The following is an 18507-nucleotide window of genomic DNA, read 5'->3' on the forward strand; positions in this document are numbered from 1 at the left end:
AGCAACTCTTTTATTTACACATTCAGTTATTTGTAAACTATTTTTAATCTGTTTTATTGCATTATGGTTAAGAAAATATAGTTAGAAGTAATTATTAGTATTTTTCCTATATTGTCTCACCTTCCCTTGACACTTCTGTTCCTCTCAGGGTTAGCTGACCGCTTTACTCTCATTGGCCGATGAATGCAGAATGAGTCTCCTGTTGACTTTTGAACCCTTGGGTATATCTGTGTCTCACATATTTATTTCCTTTGTTTTTAGGCAGCGGGAATAGAAGAGGGCAGGGTAGGGAGGGAAGCCTCTGTGCCATACTTGTGTGTTTCAGTGGGTGTTTTGTGATTTTTTTTTTTTTTTTAAGGATTCATATGGCACAAGCATGCACACAAACAGAGATTGCAGCATTACAGTCCTCAGTGGCCAAGGAACGGTAGGCGGGGAAGCTGCAAGTGCATGCTGTAATGGCTTTGACACTGAGCTAACCTAACTCACAAAGGGATCACAATAACATTTTTCATTTTAAAACACAGTGGTGATTAGAAGTGAGTATTAGCAGACTTATTGAAATCAGGTTAATATGTTACACGCAGTGTGTGTGTGAGGGATAGCCATCCCAGCTTGGTTTCTATATTGGGATTGTAGGTCTCCACACTAGGGTTCTCTAGAAACCATATCATTGGGACTGGCACATGCACAATCCATGTAGAAACAGATGGGGTTGGGGTTCTCATGTTTGATTAAACTTGGTTGATTTAACTAAGAAAAATGTGACAACTCTACATAATCAAGAGACACAAATAGGTAGAAAAATATTACACAGTTGTCAAGATATTAAGTATAAAGATAATTGTGGAATGTACATTTTTTCTTACGTAGCTTTAATAGAATTTTATCATACATTTATGGTGCGGAGTAAATAAAATAAGTATTATATGTAATAATTATTTTCTTTATTTTATATTGTGTGTTTTGTTTTTGATTTTATTAGAATTATCCTACCTCGACAAGGCAGAATTAAAGTTATTGATGATACAGTTATTAAAAAAACTAATTACTTTGTGTTTGGGAAATTGCAAGAAGAGGAGAGCATAATGCAAAGGAACAATGTTGTGGAGCTGAATGCATGGCAGTTTAGGTTTCATCAAAAATCAAATAGAATACATGCACAGGAAAAAAGGAAGCATGTCATAGGAATTGTATCACGGGTAGGGGAGGGATTTACTTGGTTGCAGGCGGGACTGTTGCACGGCAGCCTCTGCAGCAGCAATGGCTATCCCAGCATCCTCAAGATGGGCCTGAGTAACGCTGCTCTTGCTTTGGCTTCGGGAGGGGCCGTGGGAGCGAAGTTGGCCATCAGAGGAAGACTTGGAGCTGCCTGGGCTACTATGTGACTTTTCCAAAGGTAACATCTGCATATCTGGAGGAAGAGGTGAGATGGAGGATTATGACTGGTAATTGGACCCATGGAAGTTGGACGACTATAATCCACACTATTTTACAGTTCCAAAAAACTATAATCCACTTTTTTTCTTCTAATGTTATTCATGCATAAAGTTAAAACTTTTAAACTTACCTCAAATCTCTCATCATATAAGTCTAGTAATTACAGTGCAGAATCCAATAATGACTTTACCTTAGATATCCCTGTATGCGCCAGTGGTGTCAGAGGTGATATCAGGAACTATATTTCCAGGACTACACACATTATAAAATGAATGTAGAGTGACTCAACTGTATGTAACTTCAAATTATAGGTTTATTACTTGATATTTTCACCAGTTTTTGTAACTGTTAACTTGAGACCTTTTTGTATTGTGTGTTGTGTTCTCATTTGGTCTTTGTGTTTTTGTGTATGTTTCTTGCTCTGTAACTCTAACCTCAATGAGACTGTAAGATTAAATTAAGGTGAAATAAAGATAAAGATGTGCAAAATAACCCGTTGTAATGTATTATATTTTGTTTTGTACTGCATAGTGTCCCTGTTTGTGCTATTTAGCATTTGACATTCACATGAAGTGTAATTACAGATGTCAAGAAATTGTTATCATTTTTGTTTCTATGGCAATAGTCTCTTTCTCCATGGCAACCAAATGACCACTTTATAAATGACTTTCTTTCTGGAAACCTCTCAAGCATAATGATATGAATAACAATTGACAATCATGGAAAATAAAGTGCTGAAAACTATAGAAATAAAGGATGTTCACTGGTAGTTCCAGACTCTTACCTTTGGCCGGATCGGGGAAGATTCCATGACTTCTGCTCTTGATCACAGAGTTTATCGGTGAATCATGACTCCCATCTCCCATCTGTCCTGATGCTTGGCCGTGGCCCAGGCTATGTCCATGCCCCATCCCAGACCCTGGCATATGACTCTGTCCTTGACTATGACCCTGACCATGACCGTGACCAGATCCAGGCCCTGGAGGGCCTTGAGCAGTGTGGTGGGCCCTGCTGTGCTCAATGCTCTCACTCTGCTCTTTCAGAGGCAGCCACCGAGGAGTGTTGTCCAGCTGGGCAGTGTTTGACAAATCAATCAACACCTGAAATACAAATAAAAGAATACACAGAGAGTGATATTAAGAGACTGAAACATACATTGGCTCAGATATGGACAGGCATTAACCCTTTCATGCATGACATTACTTCAGTGGACAGTTATTCAGCCTTTAATTAAAGCTACACTAGTTGCAGTAATAACTCCAACTCCAGTAAATAAAGTCTTAGTTTATCCTGATATATTGTTTAACAAATCCAAAATGTAGTTACAGACAAATTCTCTAATAATTTGCAGTAAAAGAATTATTTGTTTGCAGTTTAGTCCTTTGTTTCAGTGACTGAAATTTCCCAGAATATAATCATTACATAAACATTTTACACCGAAATATGTTTTCTGAAAGCAGTGATATATTCTCTTTATGGAAAGAGCTTTATGGATGCATGTATGCTTAACAAAAATAATATCATTATATGTTAAATTATTGATGCATGAAATCCACCGCAAAGAACAGCTTGGTATTAAACCAAAGACATAAAATCTTGTACAAATCCAACTTTATCTCTTTTATGTCAGAAATACTACTGGTTTATTAACAATTCATGCCTGAAAGGGTTAGATAGTAATAGTATAGGAATACAACTTTAATATTCATAGATATAAGGAAAAAGGGAAAGAAAAGAGGTACTATGGCAAAATATCTGCAGTCCATTTGCTACACAACTGAACATGGAATTTAGCACCAAGTAAATAGCTCTACTCCCTATACAGATTTACAAACCACAATGCATTTGACATTTTCAGATATGGGACTCGGTTCCAAAAAGCTCACTCACTTCTCCCAGAAAGTCATTGGAAGAAGATCTGTCATAATCCCACACTGTCACCTCCAGTGTTTTTTTCTTTAACTGTAGAGAGTGAAAAAAAGAGGAGAGAGGAACACAAATTGAGTGATGTTGAGCGATATCTCATGCATTTACGCATAACATGGAAAAAAGCAAAATTGAATTGGGAGAGAGAGGGAGTCGGAGCCTGCAATGGTGTGGGTGTGGATGTGGGTGGTGGTGGTGGTAGCATGACAGTAAACAGATAAGACATACTGAGTGTAGGTCAGCAAGGAAGCAATCATTTACATTAGATTTGGTTATTTTCATCGTATGTACTGTACATTCACGTGGACACAGATGTGAATATGCATGTGTGTACAGAAAGGTGTGGGAGGGGATGGAAACATATCCCGAGGGAAGTGGGCACGATGCAGCAGAATTTTAACAACAGCTTTGAACATGAAGAGACATGATTAACAGACGGCAGCCCCAGAGGACACGCTGAATCCACTGCCTTTATAGAAAACCTCTTTTTTTTTCTGACCACTAAAGCTACTGCATCTGCACTCAAGCCTAACAGTTGTAATTACTGTCCGGGTGGTTTCTCTGTCACAAACACACATACCCTGGAACAAACACATGAACTGCACTATACAATGACACAGTAGCAGATGTGCACATAGGCAGTAAATCTTTTTTTTTTTTTTTTTTTTTTGATGAAATGACACACACTTAGGCTGTCTGTATTGGTACTGTGTGAAGGCAGAAATGATGGTTGTTAACTTGAGGCTTGGGAGTGCTGATAAGAGGTTGCACAGAGATACTGAACAGTCCCGGGGACAAGGAATGGGGACAGAATCCTAATAAGAGTATAGTACATCCTCTTTGCCCACAGCATATTCAGTAGCTACCCAAGAAACGCTGTGTGTCCCTGTGTCTATAACTGTGTACTTTTGCTACTGGGACATTATTCTGTTTACAGAGTCATATAAGGACACTCAGTAGTGCATGTGCAATGATACCCAGCAACACAGTACCTGCTCCAAATGAATGTTCTTGTAGATGACAGTCTGGTTCCATTCAGGGTTCATGGTCTTCTGGGCATACTTAGTCCTTCTCTTGTTATCAGCACTGAAGAGGCATGATATTCACAATAGAGGGTTGTTAGTAGTAATTAAAAATCAACTTCCCCTGCTAACCTTTTGGCAAACATTCACCAAACTGTGAAAAACTCGCATAAATGCACAATAAACAGGTTTAATTCATAAATGCAGTATCTTCTACTGTGGAGACTTCAGAGAGTCATCTGATTGCAAACAAATTCACGAAAAATGTAATTTAAATTGTTTATACAAAATCACAGTTGCTTTAGAGATAGAGGTAGAAGGTTGTTAAAGTGTGAGTCATGGAGAGAGAAAGCAATGATAAGGTGCTCTTAACATTGTGGAATAGAACAGATAATTGGACAAACAACAAAGGCCACAACAAAAGGATGGAAAACCACGTTGGAAACATAATTTGTAGAAATTTAAACAGAAGTAAAAAGAAATTAAAAACACCAACTAAAAGCAAAGATCAGCACCACACTACCTGGCATTCTGGACAACCATGACTTGGCTGAGGGAGTCCAGAAGAGGAAGAGGAGGGCAGATATCACAAACAAGAAAAGCAAAAACACAAAAAACCAGTCAGAGAAGCCCAAGAGCTCAAAGAAAAGGCAGTAAAGGACTGAGAGCTGAGGCAATCAATATTCACTGCAGGGTGTATCACCGTTTTTGTGCCTGAGCAATATATGTGACGCAAGTCCAAAAAAACCTTAAAATGATTAAAGCTGGCTCATGGTTGCGTAAATAATTCACTTTTCCAAACTGTTGCTGAGATACTGTAGTGATGTAGTCGACTGTTAATATGAGACAAATACATTCGAAACACTCTCCAAAGAAACAGCTGGAGAGCTAAAGTGCTTTCCTACAGAGCTTGTATTTCTAACCTATACAACATGTAGGCAGAGAGGACTTATAATCTCATAAACAAGTCTGATGGGGTCATTATCTAAGAGAAGATACTGTTACAGAGTAGATAATGCTGTATCGATCCCTGTTCTTGCTTTTCACCGGCTATTGGGAGGACAGTGAATCAGACAGGGATAGGCTAAGGAGGCTTTATACGAAGGAGCACGACTAAAATACTCAATCGTGTATTTGCACTTGTGTGTCATCTATGCGCTGTTAATATGACACATAATGTAGTGGTAGTGTGTTACATGACCTCTCATCAAAGGGCTTTAAAACCTGAAACAGCTATCCATAAATTGACAGCCTTGCATGATTGTGTCCCATCTCAGTCTCTCATACAAACTAAGGTTTATTAGTAAGTTCCATACAGCACAGTTAATACAAAGTCAGAAAGAAATAGGGGGAGAGAAAACAAGACAGACACAAAAGCAGAAAGGCAGACAAAGACCAGACCGTTAGTGAACACCCACACACACTCGGAGCTCACCCTCTCCCAGGTAAGAGGTAGACCTTGACAAAAGGGTCAGAGTAGCCGTCGTTGTCCCTCGGGGCCAGGTTTCTGGCCTGCAAGACATGGACGATCAAGTTTCCTAGGTTCCTGTCATAGTTGATCTGGAGCTGAAGGAAAAGAATGAAGCAGCAGGTATGTGAGAAAGAATGAATAACTAGGTTCTTTGCCATTTTCTTGTGATTTCTTGAAGAAGTTTTATACCTGAATTTCTCCAGTAATAGGGTGAGGTGTCTTCATAATCTCTGTAGGCTAAAAAAGAAAAAAAAAAAATGGAGGAAGCGTACAGCGGTTAAAAAATTGATTATTTCAAGATCAGTCAGACACAGACAATAGTAATATACCTGACCTAACAGGGGGGTTAGGGGGAAGTGTGTGCATGGGGGGTAGGGTTGCAGCAAAGACTCCTCTGTCTTCACTCTTGAAATATACATGGTCAGCTAACAGATGAATGGGATGTCGTACAGAAGATGCTGAGTTAAAAATTTCTTACAGGATTTATTAGCCTCAGGAGGGATTTGATGATCAGAGTGGTGTAATAGACTGGAAAAGTCTTCCAATGAAGTTTCAGAAGGTTAATCAATTATTTGAGGGAGTCTGACATTAAAAAAAATGTCTCTTTCAGTCAAACCAGTTCCCAAAGTACAACAATATTTAAACTGCCTATTCAATATTTAAAGGTATTTTTGTGAGACTTTACTATTCTCTTTTTTAACAATGAAATATATCTCTCAATAATCAAGAATTGAAATATTTCTGGTGAAGTGTATTTCCCACATTACCGCTGTAACAGAAACTGACTCCAAGGATTATACATCATACCACTTATTGCATCACAATTGGCCTGTCATTCTCTGGTGAACAGTGACACTCTGACCTTCACAAGCAATCTCCACTTTGTATTGTTGTATGGTGTAATACTAATGGAATCACAGCAGCCAAGGTGAAAGATGGATCACAGTGACACAACTGAGACCCACACAGTGCAGTGCAGAATGGTTATGCAGGCTAAAGTGCATGTGAACAAGTGTAAGGCTCAGAAGTTAAGGTCATTTATGTTGAAGAAATGTAAGGTTTAACAGTGAAGTAAATTCATATTACAGGGGAATAAGTTAATTCATGTACTAGTTAAAAAAAAAAATATATTGACAGCGTTTACCCAATTAACTATTTGCATTTATGTTTGCAGAATTATTATTTACACATTTAAATATTGTCATTTTTAGTTTACAGGCAGCTAAAATAATCTGGTGAATCTGCCTTTCTAAATCACATATTTACCAATCTAAGTGTTGCTAGCTCCTGATTGGTTAGTTCAGCCATGTAATGATATATGTGTCAGGAAGTGTTATAGTGGTAGCTGCTGTGTGTGAAAAATAAAGCACTGGTAACTGTGAACAAAACTGAAGATGTGCCATTCAAAATTGTACACAGATATTACCCTTCAGAAGCAAATATCTGTACTTTTTTCCCCAATATGAGTAACATTTGTACATTCTGTGGCTGTGAGGGTGAAAGTATTGAAAAAAAGTATCTTACTGAGCAAATTTGAAATTCTTCTTATAGTCACCAATCCAAATTTATCGGCGAATGAAAAATATATGATTAATCTAATCATTGCTTTAGCAAAATATTACTTAAACAAAATGATTTGGCAAAAAAAATATACCCTCCTTCTACAAATTCAGAATAACAGATCCCAAAACTTATTGGAACAACACTGAAAATTTGAAAAAGAAAAACAATAAATTTATCAAAACAATTAAATTGTATCCTCAGTTTAAATTTAATGTGTAGCAGACCCCTGAGTGTTGCTGATTTATTCTTTTATTTTTGTTTGTCTTTTGTTCTTGTCTCTTCTTTCATAGATCTGATCTATAAATGTGGCAGGTGAATGTATCTTTCTATTGTGTTTGTGTTTAGATTGTATGTTTAAGAATTGTTAATAAAACTTTCTGATAATTAAAAAAAAAAAAAAAGAAAAGTAAAACACTATTCAAGAAGAAGTCCGCCTCCAACCTGCTGTCTCATTTTATAAAGAGTGAACCATTAACCACCAACGAACCCTAACGTTACACAAGTATCTTGCTAACTACTCAAACCCCCTCTGTACCTTGTGTCGCTGTTTCTTGTTTATGGCAGGGGATGCAGGCTGGCCTGGGCTGGGGACACCACTGGAGGCAGCTGATCCAGTACCAGAGTGGAGGAGGGCAGAACGCTCCAGTGCAGAGAGGACCCCCATACCTCCAGGCCCCATTCCAGTTCCAGCGACACCAGGGGCCTGCTGTTGTGACACCTTCTGGAGCTCAGCTGCCAGCTGCTTAGGATCCACACCTGGGGAACGCTGCCCACCTACAGAGTCAAAATATTGTTGTCATATGAATTGTGTTTGTGTATAATAGGTACACAGATACATGCATGCATGCAAACATAGCAACAAATCCTTGTACATACCAGCCTTAAGCTGGACATGGTGCTCCAGGGCTTGTGGGTGCTCAGGGTCAGACAGCATATTAAGGTCGCTGTTTGGATCCATACAGGAAATTTATAATGGAATACCAGCGAGTGCATCTTACAGTAGCAGTAATCATTTTTAATGTGTGATATTTGTCAGATGAAGGGGTGTGGACAAAAAAATACGGAAAATATGAAGGAGAGAAGGTGTACAAGGGTGCAGAGTCACCATATTGCAACTAAACATTTAGTTTCAGTGGGACAGAGGGCTAAATGATGACAGATGTAACTCACAGTCTCACACAGAGCTCCGCCTCTGCACATGGCTGGCCCATGATGCACTGCACTTCTTCATAAGTCTTTCCTGTCAGGGGGACTCCATTCCATTCCAACACCTGCATTCCTGTAGTTTTGAACAAGGAAAGAGGGAAAAAAAACAAAACAAAACAAAAAAAACAGATTTAGTTCATTTCCATGTTGAAGCCTGTCATTTTTCCATACTGTATCAAAAATGATAACAGTCCTCTATTATAATTTTGCACTCCTGCATGCATACACACACACCAGAAGTCATATTTAAATGTGTATTGAACCATTTACAACTCAATTTCCAATTAGGATTTTGCATTATTTGGGACATTGTACCATTATAAATTTGCACACAGCACAGCAATGTGACTTTTGCAGACATTCTCATTTCTTTGTGTTCACACTGAAAATGGATTGTCAGCGGCGCAAACTCTGAGACAAAACAAGTAATCTGAAATAGAACCGTTAAAATGATAAAGATTACATATTATACAGTGCACAGCAAACTCAAATTTCCAATCCAAAGCCAGAGTTGCATGAGACCTCACTTACACAGCTGAAACCTGGTCTTCGGTTTAGGCTCCTGTTTACGATGTAACTCACCATATGCTATGACAATAAAGCCATGAATTAATATCTGCATATCCTTCTGCATGAGCCAGTAGTCATTTAAATTGCTCCTTCTGCTCCGTCTACATTATTTTCCTTATCCTCCCCCACATTATTTCCCTTTTCACCTGAAGGCATGTTTCATCGCCATTTTATGTCACTGAAACATACATTACATTTGCATGGATACAGTTCAGCACAACTGGGGAAGTAAATACTGCCAGCCTTAGCACTAACACTTTGCTTATAATGCAATGACAAGTAAACTCAGTCTGTTCTTTTCACTCTTCTGTTGTCACATTTAAAAGAGAATAAAATAGTCACATTAGATAGAAAGAATATGTTTTAATTGGTTGCCCATCAACTCCTTTCTTGTGCCAAAGCAAATGTTGTGGCCCCCAAAATAAGTCAAAACTGGAGAACATACCTTTATTTCAATGCTCTTTCAAAAGCTCTCTGTCCAAATTAAAATCTTAAATAGCATGGATTTTCCTGTGTACGTTTGTGTATGCCTGTGTACTCGTGTATACTGATGCTAAGTATAGCCTAATGACTAATGCAGTCGAAGTTCTATGGAGGGTGAGTTGACAGGCTTCTTTCTCTGTGTGGATGTGATGCGTTAGGAAATGAGACATGACAAGGTTACAGCAGCCACTCACAGCTCTGCGTGGAACTGTGATTCACTGTGGGATTTTTAGCGAATGTATAGATTTATTATTAAACTTTAACTGCTGATCCTTCAAAATGCACATCGCCAAGAATAGTCAAATCAATGTTCAGCACCTCCTAGAGCTTACTATCCACAGGAGTTGTTTTTTCGGGGAAAACTGATGATTCAGAAATACATATAATACATAATCAAGCACATGATTAATGCAAATGTGCTCATTGTATTCTTACCCTCTACAACTTTTCCTGTTTGTTCTGCCACTCCACCAGGGATAACCTTGGCAATATATGCTCCGATCTCTCCACGGCTCCCTGGAATCTCCTTTCCACCAACCACACGGATCCCAAGACCATTACCTGAGCACAAAATAAACAACAAAAGATAAACGCAAAGCACACAGATTACCAGGAATTCTTTTACCCAAGTAAATAAGTTCCTGGAAATAAAAGCTCCTGGTATTTTGGTGGAAAAGGGCCAACTGTAACCAGTAAAACAAAACAAAACACTGAAAGCCTTTGTATGTGTTTTGTGTTTGTCTTATACCTGAGACACTGGTGTCCTTCAGGTCCCTGTTAAGCTTAATTCGTGTGTGAGGGAAGGCATAAGGGACCAATTTCATCTGAGAAACAATTTAAAAAAAGTATAAATAAAACAAAACAGTTTAATTAGATAAAATGCTTACTATACTTAAAGATTTTAGGAAGGAAACCATGGTTGTATCTCACCTGTCTCCTGTCAGACATGTGTCCGCTCTGTGGATGTCCCTCTCTTGGCTTATCAAACCAGTCTGTGTCTTCTCTCCTTAGATGGTAAGCTAGGTGGGAAAATGTAAGATTAAAAGCTGTGTGCAAACAAACACACGCCTGATTGCTTGATAGACCTCTGGTTCAGACATGATCGAGACCCACTGAACAGAGATCAATCTTACAATCAAGTTATGAAAACAACTTTATATGTATATGTATATGTATATATGCATCACAACATTGGTCACACATCTATCCCCATTTACTCAAGCAGAAGTAGGTTGCTAATCGGTCTTGAAAGATGATAGAGATGTTAAAATAAATAATTACAAACTCTGCTCTAACAATCTGCTCAATCAATACTGTCTGAAAGACCAAAGAGTCATTGTAAACAGGGAATGAAAAATGGAGACATTTCAAGAGCATTTTAAGACTGGCATGCGTTTGGTACCATGCAGTGCTCCCTATCTACGTGTGAGTGTTATTTCGGTTTGCATAGCTTCTATGAAACCTCATTGTGAAATGATTCCCTGTGTAGTTATAGTTTATATTATCTATTTTTCATAGATTACAGATCAAACAAAACACTGTGGGTTGGAGTTGTCCCATAACTACTGTTGGGAAGGGGGAAAAAAACACAAAGCTTTTAATCTAGAATTACAGTTTCATTGTTTGTTAACATAATTATGGGTTAAATGCAGTGTGCTCTAAATTCTCCCACTGCTCATCAAAATTTACAACACCTAAAACATATTAGATGTCAGATTTTACCCTAATATCTCTATCTCTAGTGCAAAGTGTCTAAAGCCATGGTAACAAGTCCTGTCAGTGGGGAATGCACTATATTAAGAATGTGACTCATCACTTTGGTGTGCAATGCAATAGATTGGCACTAATGTGCACAGGTCTGCAAAATGTCTCTTTGTATTACCAATGATCTAATTGTGCTGAGTAGATCGCCCAATAATGATGAAGAAAAGGACCCAATGACCATTTTAAATGAAAGTAAATGTTGCTTGCACTAAATATCTTTGAGTAAACTGTACTTAAGAAACTGCATCGTCTGATATGGTGCATAGTGGCAACATCAACCTTCTGATTTCTCTCACAATTTGGGGAAAAATATGCATTATATACCATCGTAGACCTTAATTTAGAGGTAATACTTATGCATGATCACACAATATACACGTGATTTTTTGCAGAAGTGCATGAACATGAATATTGGAAATGGGTCTGATATGCTTACAGAATGCATACTCATTCCAGAATGATGTATAACTTAAGTCACTACAGCATATGACACATACATAAGAGATAGTGCCATTAAAATGGGGATCATTCCAGAATGAATCTGATGTGCCATCTACTACAGAACTTCTAAATGGCATGTAAAGTGTACCACTGACATATGGGTCATTCCAGAATGAGTCTGGTATGTTTACAAAATCAAGTGGATCATTCAGAACCATGATATGTGGCATGGAGGCGTACAGTCTCTATGTTACTACATGGAATGCTGTCTCACCTTCTATATTCCAGTTTGGGCCTCCAGCTGGGATACAAAGTTAAATGTGTTTTTCAGAAATTTGTTCAACATAATTTCAAAATTTCTAACAAACTACAGGAAATATTCTAATGTTACATGTGTATTGCGAGTGTATTTCAGCACATGCACTGAAAGCAGTAGTCAATGTAAGATGCATGCTTGAAATTACTGTGAGTCTAACATTATTGTGCAGCCAGACAGCTAAGAAATTTAAAAAGCATTATTAAAAACATTCAGCAAGTACATCAGGGTAGAAAGAATCAATGATTGTAAGACTGAGCTGGAGTAGAACCATGAGAGTGAAAGTGTTTTCAGCTAGTACTTTAAGATACTCTACCGTGTCTGATACTTTCATGAAAGATTCTGGCATCATCTCTGTTCAAAACCAGCATGGGCTCACTTAGTGCTGTAATCAAGGCAGATGGACACTTTTATGTGGGGTCAGGGCAGATGTCACTTTCTTAACAGGAATCTATCCATATTGATGCTTTTTAAAAAAGAATGATTCAGAAAGCTAAGATGGCTACACACATTTGTTATTGCTAAAATATTTCTAATAACCAAAGTGGGTGACATTAAACCATCTTACATTGAGCCCTAATCAGGCAAAATGGTTGCAGTTGGCAGAAAACACTGTCCTTTCATAATAATTGTTCATATTACCTATATTTACATGTTCCTAATAAAGAGATACTCACAATAAATCTCAACAGTTATGGTATTTGAAATATGTATGTATTTTTTAATTAATATTGATATATCCAAATTTTCCTATCTTAATGGAACAATACCAATCCCACACGTAATGTAGATGGAGATTGTACATGTCTGTATTTGTTGTCAATCACTTTGGAACATGGACATCTCACATGGCAATGAGACATCCACAACAACAACCAACAAGCAGAAAAAACATTCATTTTATTAAGATGGAAATGAGATGCACAACATGCAAGGATGCAAAAACAAACACAGATTTTAAAAAAATCAAAGATATAAAGAAAAAAAGACAAAATCAAACATGGAAGACACACATCATATAAAGCGGCACATAACTTTTAACAGTGCACATGACTATAGTAGCCCTTGAGTGAAAAGAGTCATTGTTTTGCAATATGGGTTGAAGTGTGCAAAAAGTCCTCTAGTTTGGATTGGTTTAGAATTGGCAGGTGTATCACTGACTTGAAAAGAGGAAAATGATTTTATAAAGCAAATGCTCTGATTGCATCTGCTGAACACTTGAGCACATCCAGACACCATGATTCAGCAGTAATCCTTTGGAAACTGCTGGCTGTTCTGCAACAGCTAAAGGGGGCATAAGGAAGCACATATAGATCTTTCTTAGATGATGACCTACTTCTCACAGAGACATTATTTTGGTCTACAGATTGGTGATAGAAAGTGAGGGGGAAAAAAATAGAATCCCTTGTTACACCTTCGTGTACAGTTTATCAGTTAAAAAGCTTGCAGATGATCTATACAGTATGACAAACACTGTAAACGCTGTTGACATGACATTTTTATAACATGTATGTTCTATTCATGCACAGACTTATTTTATTGTTATAATAAGGCACTTTGTATTAAATGTGCTCAAATAATACACTGCCAGTTTCAATTATTTATTTTTCTTTATTAACAATAACGTGAACATTACACATTTTAGCTTTTAACATGAAATTCAGGTTCATATGTAAAAGGGTTTTCTTAAATTTCATTTTAAAGGTTAAAAATATTGTGATAAGATCCATTGTGACATTCTTGTTCTTTTCTTTAAATCTTTAAATGGTGATAAAATTATTTTCTAAAAAAAAATCTGCCATCATATGCCATCACATCTCTTATTTGGCATGCACTTTTCAGTATCAGTTATGAAAATAATATGCACTCAGCAACTCCATTATGATTCTGTACACAGCATTTGCTATATCAATGAGTTTAAGAATAAAGATATTTTTTTAACTAAGGAGGAAAAATAGTAGAATAGACAAAAATTTAAAAAAAAGAGACAAGCGTGCTACTGGATCACAGAGCAAACATGATTAGAAGTGACAAGTGAAATACATAAACTCAAGCCAAGAGTATTATGTATTGGTGAGAAAGATATTAAAAAGAAAGGGAGAAGCATGCAGACATCTAATGTGACATTTACTGTGACATCGGAAAATATAGTAACAAACAACCAACAACAATTAGTTGCAGTTAATGACTGAGAAAGAACCAGTTAATGCAGTAAGTCAGTAAGACCACTCAGCATTAGCATGCATGACAAGCAGGTCCACACAGTCGAGTTGCTGCAACAGTCTCAGGCTCCATTTACCTTCGCTGTCAGACATTGCGCCTTGCAAGTCATCCATGATGAATGCGATGTCTCGATCATAGCCACGTGTCCGAGATTCCTCTCTCATATGCTGCTGTACTTCTGCAGAGAGTGACTAGACCCAAATTGGGTCCCTGGTGTCAGCAGAGATGGGAGGAAGAGGTCCAGCTGAGGCTCTAGCCATACCCATGAGGCTGCCCCACTGGGCTCAGAGGGCTCTCCTCCTCAGAGTTCTGAGCCACAATGGGGATGCGGCCTCGGCTTTGGCTGATAGGTAAACTGGTGGGCTTTGCTCTGGCCACCCCAGTGGCAAAAGCTGCATCCAGGACCTCTCCCTCTGTTTTAAGTCTGAGTGAAGAGCTAGATAAGTCCCGTTTGATTGACAAGTCCAAGCCATACACAGAAGAAGGACGAGAAGAAGGGGCGTGAAGAGGGTCGGGAGCGGCTGCCGCTGGGTAGGTCCCATCATCCTGGGCAGTGGCTCTGATAGTAGATGCCAGTCCAAGAGTCTGCCCTAGATTAAGAGAACCAGCTAGTTGGCACCCAGGGAGGAACCCAAATACTTTTGCTGCTCAGACAAGTTCTTCTCAGACCAAAAGTTATTTCATCCTGAAGCAACCTGGCTCTAGCAGCGAGGTTGGTCACAGAGGAAGCCCCAGAACCCATGTAGCTTCCAAAATCAGGCTCCAGATCTCTACTTTCTTGAATTGGAGAACATTTTGTGATAGCCTTTGGTCTATTAAGGCCTTTTTTGTTTTTCATCTGTTTTTGGTAAAGTACAGCTGCTGGTAGTTGCTTTGCAGCCTGTTTTTCAAGGGTAAGCCTGCCAATGCTATATTTCTCGCCTTTTGGAAAGTGGCGAAAACTGGTGTCACCAGGAAGATACTGGGGTAGGCCTAGGCCTGTCAGGTGTTCTAGTCCCTCGGTTCCTCTCCTAAATTCCTGTTTTATCTGCTGTTTCAGTAGTTTCAGCTCATAAGGTTCCTCCATAGTGTCATCTTCTCCTTTACTATAACCCTGAAGTCGAGAGGAACCTAAAAAGTCTGCCACCTACAAAGGAAAGACAGCACACAACACTAAGTGTCCTTGAAAAACAGATGTGGATTTGTGCATCTAGATTTGAGTTCTTTTAGTGAATTGTAAGACAGACAAATGTATCAAGAATTCATATGCTGAACAAATGGATGTATTACGCTCAGCATCCTTTTTCGTAAAAAAAAACAAACAAAAAAAAAAACTTGTATAGTTTTGTTACAGTAGATAGTTTTACTACACAGTCTTAGAAGGCTATGAGATGTTCATAAGGCTCAATCACAATTTTATGGAGGTGAAGTGAAAAGTAAATATTACTAAAAAAAAACCCACAATAAACTGATTTGAATGAATTGATGGTAAAAACAGATAATATACTTAATTACATGCTCACCTCTGCTGTGCGTCTGACTTCTGCTGCTCTGAGTAGTCTGTCTGCTTTGGACAACTCCTTATCAGGAAGATTAAATCCAGTGGTTCCAAGCCCAGCTGAGGCTTTAGTTAGCTCCCTATGTCCTCTATCAGCACATAGTTCCTGGCATTGTGGTGGTCAATATCCGCATAAAGGAATCAGCAGAAATACTAGACATTGGACTAGAGGCCATGCTTCTCTCCTCCAGTCCTAGCCTCAAGTCCAAGCTTCCATACTTACTTCCAAGGTGAGCTACCCCATACCCACTTTCTGTGGAGGTCGGCACAATGAGCAGAGGCTGGTTGCGTATAACTTCATAGTTGGTGGTGATTTTAGGCTCTAAGTCAGACAGGGTGGTTTGTCGCTGCTTTCCCTGTTGCAAGAGCAGAGCATGTTGGTAGCTGCTGGGCTGACCCTGGGCATGAGAGAGTGACAGGGTTGGAACATTTTGGTAAGGAGACACCTGTTGGTGGTATAGGGACTGCTGCTGATACAGGTTCTGTTGCGTGTAGTGGCTGGTGGTTTGGGTCTGGGGGACATACTGGGCATAGTGAGAGTAGGGACTAGTTAATGTATTATACTGGGAATCAGCCTCTGTCTGCGGGGGAATAAACTGGTCAAACTCAGACTGAGGAGCTGTTCGTGGTCTTTCCAGGCCATCACCTCTGGCCTCCCTGATGTTGCTAACCTCACTGTCCGACATGTAATCTCTTTCCTCTGCCACCCCCTGGAGATAGGCTCTTTCTCTCTTCTCTCGCTCCTTCAGCAAGGCCTCCTTACGCCGATTGATGCCCATCTCCAGGTACCTACAGTAAAAAGAAACAATTATATTATTCCACATTTTTTTACAGAAATAAATTCTATTAACATTACAACCAGAGGCAAATATTGTTCCAGCTTCTCACACATAATACCTTTTACAATGTGTGAGTGTGGAGAGGTCTCACTGAGTGATGTCAAGGCAGCCTTTTAGCCCATAAGCTATTAATCAGAGGGGAATCATGCAAATGAATGAGATGGATGAACGCAATGATGGAGGTTCTAACACATACATAAACAAACCACAATATTTAGGTCTGTCCTGAAACAACAGGGATGTACCAATATGACAGTTTTGGCCAACAAGTAATTAACATATCTTATGACATGATCTGTTAAAAACATATTCTAAAATGAATCTCATATAAACAAGAGAAATTGTAGTACATAATATGCATGTGATGATGTGAGTATTGTTTGAGGACAGACATGAAAAATGAAACTAATATCTTGTATTGAATAAATAAATAAAAATAAACATATCCCCTCACCGTAACTTAGCATCAATTTCCTTTTCCTCTTCATCTAGCTCAGCCTGCTTCTTGCGTAGTTTAGAAGATTCTCTTTCAACCAGATCAAGTTCTTGTCAATGTCCTGCAAGATCTTTGCACGGGCCATTGTTGTACTGCGGGCGAGGGCGACGGCGAGCGGAGTTGGTGCTGTAGCCCGACCGTCCACTCAATGAGTCATCCTCAGGAGGTGGATCTGGTAGTGTCCTCTTTACTTTCTTACCTGTACTAGATGGAGAGCCTCGGCCCTAGAACACAATATATAATCCTTATGATAATGATAATAATAACAATAATAATACATTTAAATTCTTCAAAATATATTTGCTGATTACTACATAACATATTTTTTACACATAAAACAAATTAACACATTAAATTTATCAGTAGTAAGCACAGTAAAATTCTGATATAACTTACAGAATAGCTGTCTGCATAGTAGCCACCCATCCTGTCTTCTGTGGAAGGACTGAGGGATTTAGGATCAGAGAGAGACTTCTGGCCAGCCTTCAGCACTCGAGGGCCAGAGGAAAATCTGCTTGGGTCAGCAGTCAGCATTCTTTGCCCACCAAGTGACTTTTCAGGGGATAGGGGGGAAACTGCAGTGTAGAATGTTTTTGACTTGGACGGAACATCTGCCGTTAGGTGTGTGCTGTAGCCAACCTCAATAGGTGTGTGTCTTCGGGTCTGAGTCTGTCTGACAGCTCAGGCTTCCACCTCTCTGAGAATTTTCTGGAGCTGAGATGTGCTTAATGATTTCCACTTTAGTGTCCATCTGAACGTTGGGTCGTTAATAGTTCCAGAGTGGTCAGTCTGGACAGAAATCTCTGCCACTGTCTGGATAGCAATACTAGAGACCTTAGAAACCATGTTTCCCTTCACTGCTGTGTTTTCGTGAACGTCGCCGAGCTTTGGTTGGAGCATCCCATTCATCTTGATCCTCATCATCACTTTGACTCTCGATATTTCTTTTATTCTTCTTTCTCCTTCCTACATGCTGCTTCTCTGCAGAGTCCTCATCATCTGTCTGAACTCCACTATCAATTATCTTTTACTTATATCCTGATCAGCTTGAAGTTTCTTTACTAGATTAAGATGGTCCTGACTGTCGTCTAACTGTGTCCCAATAGCTGGAGTTGTGGATTCATCTTTGACAGGCCAGTATTGGCCACTGTCCCCTACCCCAGCATATTTGGCATCAAGGAGATTACCAGTTGTAGTACCATAGTGTTCA

The 18507-nt window shown here is 38.9% G+C and overlaps 1 pseudogene; it reads right to left on the bottom strand.

Moving 5' to 3' along the window:
- LOC115421033 (protein piccolo-like) overlaps positions 1–18507 on the bottom strand; it is a 40238-nt pseudogene that overhangs the window by 12965 nt on the left and 8766 nt on the right.

This window comes from Sphaeramia orbicularis, chromosome 6 (assembly GCF_902148855.1).
Source record: "Sphaeramia orbicularis chromosome 6, fSphaOr1.1, whole genome shotgun sequence".
Lineage (NCBI taxonomy): Eukaryota > Metazoa > Chordata > Actinopteri > Kurtiformes > Apogonidae > Sphaeramia > Sphaeramia orbicularis.